General features: G+C 38.7%; 1 protein-coding gene across 4 annotated transcripts in view; it reads right to left on the bottom strand.

Annotated features, from left to right (window-relative positions):
- Positions 1-5,267, bottom strand: part of mon2 (MON2 homolog, regulator of endosome-to-Golgi trafficking) — a 448,157-nt gene that overhangs the window by 295,645 nt on the left and 147,245 nt on the right. The gene's annotated exons all lie outside the window — the stretch shown is intronic.

Consider the following 5,267-nt stretch of genomic DNA (forward strand, 5'->3'; position numbering starts at 1 on the left):
GGAGAGGAGGAGAGGAGGAGGAGAGGAGGAGAGACGGAGGAGAGGAGCAGAGGAGGAACTCGAATTCACTGCAGATACGGAGCCTGCTTTAATCCAGTTTCTTAGAAGCTCAGAGTCTGGTGTGAGCTTCTCACCACTTCTCATCAACTGTGCAAATGTCTTCTTGATGAAACGAGAAACTGGTGCAGCGTCGCCGCGCAGTAGTAAGATTTTGACCACAGTGCTCTGACGCTCCCAGAAGAAAAGATGGGTCATTTGATAAGACTTGACAACAACAGAGAGTCTTCTGTGAGACACGAGGAGAGGAGGGCTGAGAGCTCTGAAAACACAACTGTTTCTGTGTTTACATATTTGCCAATAAGAGTTCAGTTCAGCCTATTTGTCCCAAACTGATGAAAAATGCATCATAAGCTAAACCAAATGTGCTAGAGGTTGGAGGAATACATGAAATGTCAAAGGAGACATGAACAAGAATTCTGCATGGAGCCAGGAAGGGAACTGCAAAACCATTTTATTAAAAGGTGTTTGAATAATCTGCCTCCTTATGTTTTATGAAATTATACCATTCATTTTATGAACCTAGGTTGCTGGAGCCTATCCCGTCTACAGCGATGTCGTACTCACCGATCCGTTCATAAACACAGACCGAGGAGTCTAACAGTTTGTGTAAATCTCAGTCTGTGTGTAGATTTGAATAAAATCCCAACCATGGGTCAGATATATATTGGGTTACCTATATAATAACCTTTTTTAAGTTTGAAATGTGGTTAATTTGTTACACTTTGTACAAAAACATTATTACCATGACCTGTGAATTATTTTTCTGATGATCAGAGTTTTTTCCTTTTTTGGATGTTTTGAAATTTGATTACATCACTGATACTAATGACTCTTCATAACTTGAATCTGTTATTGTAGGGTATAAATATTTGATATTAAGTCCTGAATATTGATAATCATGTAGAGAAAGTGGTATGGTCGAGTCGAGGTGGGATTATATAAGTTCGCTTCCTTCCACTCCCTTTCAAGTGATCTACTTATGATTCATTATGTGATATGTTATTTCATGTATTATTCCTGATTGCTTGAAATAAACTATTTCATTCATTCATTTAAAATCAGACCAATATGAATCATTTTATGGTCATTTCACTGGTTCTGCTAAACCACGTCTCATTGTTTTTATACCATTCCAATATGGCGTCGCTCTTTAGTAAAAAGCCTGCGTGTCATCGATCTCAGTGATAGATCTCTAGCATGGAATGGTCTCTGTTTGAATCCTTAAACCAAGAAAGTCAGGAAACACAGGTTTAAACTTTGAAGAGTTCAGAGATTTCTTTAAATTTGGGGGTTTGGAAGTTGAGAGTTTTGAATATTTATTTGGTTGGAAGGGTGACCACAGACAAAGAAATCTTGAGCACTCGGTTGGATGGAATAGAAATGGATTCACTGAGTATTGAGTGTTAATATTCATGCACAGCCTGTGGTTGTAATGAGGGAGTCGCCCTGTGTGAGCTGGTTGAGACGTGGTCTTCTTAGGACAGGAACTGTTTGAGTACAGGTAACTTGTGGTTGATGCAGACATGACCACCATGAACCACAGCACCGTTTCACTCAAACTCAACCACACACTCAAACCTGAAGACATTTGTCTGCTTTGCTGCACAACATTGGGAGACATTATGTAAACAGACACATGTTGACAGCTGTTACTGGAAATGAAGCTGCTTTAAACACGTTTCTGAGGCCTGTAAACAGACTCTCACAGCTGCAGCGCCACAGCTGATGTTCTTCACGCTAAAGAGGCTCCGCTCTGCAGTCACACAACACAAACACCTGATGGGCTCCTACACTCACATTTATCCATTGTTATCGTTGAATTTGTTGTGCAATATTGATATTTTTGATCAATTTTCTTGGATGGTGGGAGTTTGGATGATCTTTAAATTCTCTCCAGTCTGATGGGACACAGATCAGAAAACACTTCATGCAATTCTGTTAAAAAGAAAAATGATGTGCAACAAGAAAGGAACCCAGACACAGCAGAGTGAAGGCTGGCTGATAGAACTCTGGCATTACTACAAACATGATTTAAAAAACAAAACATGTAACAGTCTGTATAACAGAGGAATTAGAGGATCTGACTCTCCCAATTCAATTAAGTCATGAAAGGCAAGTTTGCAACTCTGCAATCGAGATTTCTCTATTGTGGAACAATTTTGTTCCATAAGAGGTGAGAAACAACAAACTGTTGTTCATTTTTTACAGATCGTATCCTTCACAGTCTGGTTCATCATCACTCGTATCAGATTTTGGTGACGGAACATTTGATTGTTCTAAATGTGGAGACAAATTCAAAACAGATTCCAAAGAAGCCTGGAATTCCAGATGAGAGGGAAACCGTGACATTCCTCACCCTACTGGAGGTGAGACAAAGGTTTGAAAGAGGGTTTCAGGTGAACTTCTGCTCCTCATGTTCTTATCTCTTTAGTGACATTTGGACTTAAAAGATGTTAAGAATCTCTGAGAGCCACAACAGTTTTTATTACAGAACAAACACCTGAGATCACCAAAGGCAACATTTAGGCGGTTCTTCTGAGATCCCATTAATGATCCACACTTTATATTGATTGAATCATTGTGACTGAAGGTACTCACAGTCCTGGAAAAGTTGGGAAGAATGGAATCTGTGTGAATGTAGGGGCTTATTGAAAGCTTTGTGCTCATAAACAGATTCCAGTCAATCATTTACACAAAAAATGATTTAAAAATATGCTTATACTGAAATTAATTTTGTGGATAAAACTGATTTTAAAAAACTCTCTTTAGAATTTAAGAGAAAATAATCACGTGAAAACAGCTGTAATGTGGTAATCCAGTGAATATTCTGAGGCCAGTTATCCTTTGTTGCAATAAAAATACCTGCTTTTGCTCATGCACTTATTCATTGAAAATTCATATTCCATCAACCTATCTTAATCTAAAAGATGTTTCAAGAAGGGAAGTTCAGCTAATTTACTCTTTTCCACCACGCCCCCTAGTGTGCAAACACGGAGCTTTCATCCAATCTATCTTCAGGCACATCTCATCTCATTTCATTTGAATATCCTGAAAAAGTGCAATATGTTTTGTCTGTCACTTCAGAAAGTGGAAGTGGTTTTTGTGTAGCAGCAATACACATCAACTAAAACATTACAAACATACTTTTTATCATGAAAACTCACAGGAAAGGGAAAAACGTGCATAAAATTCTACTTTAGGAACTCATTCTGCAATACCAGGGTCTGCATCCTTCAACGCCTAAAGAAGCTTTCAGTCTGATTCCTGATTCTTTAAATGGTCTCTTATTCAGTTTCAGAAGCCTTTGAAACCATGAAGACTGCTGACTTTGCAGATGTCCAACAATCACAAGTTTCTTCACGAGGAGGGCATGAACGGTCGTTCCTGAACATGTGGTTGTTCACAGAGCCCTGTGTCCAAGCATATTAACAGAAAATTGAGTGGAAGGCAAAATATGCACCAGTAACAGGAACACTCACAGCCTACAGAGATGTCATAAACATTCTCAATTAGGAGCCAGAGCCTCAGCAGAAACTTGTAGTTTCTCCCTCTTCCTTCCCTTGAGTTCACACATACTCCAGTAAAAGGGTCACTAGAGTTTGGAAAAGTGTGAAGCATTTGCAGTGTAATAAATGACAAATGTTAAATCCACTTTTATTTCTTCATTATTATTCACTTCATGTGTGTAGATAGATGAATAAAGCTGATTTATTTACATTTTCTCTGCCCTGGATTATTCAGCCGTTTTACCCACAGATAAAATACTTTACTAGATACGTGCATATATTTTCTTAGACCCCTCAATACCAACTGACCATGGTTCCAACTCCACAGTCTAGCTGAGTACTGTTACTGACCATGTTCATCCCCTTATGACCACAGTGCCATCTTCTGATGCTGCTTCCAGCAGGATAAGACTTCATGGAATCATCTCGGACTGGTTTCTAGACCATGACAATGAGTTCACTGGACTCAAGAGGATTATCAAGAAAATGTAAAAAAAAAATGTATCAGATCAAGAATGTTTTTTCTGACCGTAGAATGACTAACAGTTGTTTATTTCCCAATAGAAGTCTATGGAATCTTGGTACTTCCTGTTTTGAACTCCAAGGAGGAGGAGTCACTCAGTCCAGGTCTTCTATGAAGTCAGTGTTCAACCTTGGTGTGTTAATAAAGATGTCAAAGGAGGAGGAGCTAGTGCAGCAGAAGAAGACCAGGTAGACAGCAGTCGTTTGGGCTGAGATGTGGTTTACCTGAAGCATCACATTATCACAAAAAATGTGGAAAACCGAGCAAAACATGTTCATGCTGGCTGAGACGGCGTCCTTGAGACTGGATGACTTCTTGCAGAACAGCAATGAGAAGATTCAGCAGCACTGGTCTGCAGGCTACTCTGTTCTGAAATGATGACAAGAGGAAGAAACTGTCTGCTTAAGAGAAAATAGTTTATTCATTTCTGAAGGAGGGAAGGAATGCAGTCCAGAATCTGGTGTGGTAGATAGTCAGTGCTGTTCAAAAGGTGAAGATAATCCAAGAAGTCTGTCAGGAAGACCAGAAGAGGGAGACAGAGGAACAACATCTATGACACCTTATCCCAAGATAACACACAATCATTGCATTCTTTTATCTAAATTTGTTTTTTTAAATAACGAGCTGAAAAAAATTAGCACACATGGGCGTGCTTGTCTTCTGTGATTAAGCTGAGAAAGGGTCAAAATAATGAAACTGGTTATTTTGTTCACATTCATTCCACGGGTTAATGCTGTCTCATCTATCACTGTAAATATTCAATGTTTGGGTCGAATCAGTTCAAACATTACAGAAGGGTAAAATAGTTTAATGTTTAGCAAAATACAGAGGCTAGTAAGAGAGAATCAGAACAGCTACCTTACCTTCATCTGTTTTCTTCCTCTTCTTGTGAAAAAGAGTTCAAGGAAAAACTGTGCATTGAGCATGTTGCATATTTACTGTTGTATACTTATAGTATACATCACTCTTTCCATTCTCTGTAGGCCATCGATCCATTTCCTAAATGTACCCAGAGTTCCTGGAGCCTATCCACCAGCCGTGTAGCTTTACCCCACTGTTAAGGTTTTTCCTCATAAATATAAAACATTCAAGTAAGATTTTTAAGTTTTAAATGTTTAGCAATCATTGATCATACTATTGTATTTAATGGGACTAGAATACAAAGATTTTATTTGAAA

Source organism: Oryzias melastigma, linkage group LG6, assembly GCF_002922805.2.
Source record: "Oryzias melastigma strain HK-1 linkage group LG6, ASM292280v2, whole genome shotgun sequence".
In the NCBI taxonomy this organism is placed as follows: Eukaryota; Metazoa; Chordata; class Actinopteri; order Beloniformes; family Adrianichthyidae; genus Oryzias; species Oryzias melastigma.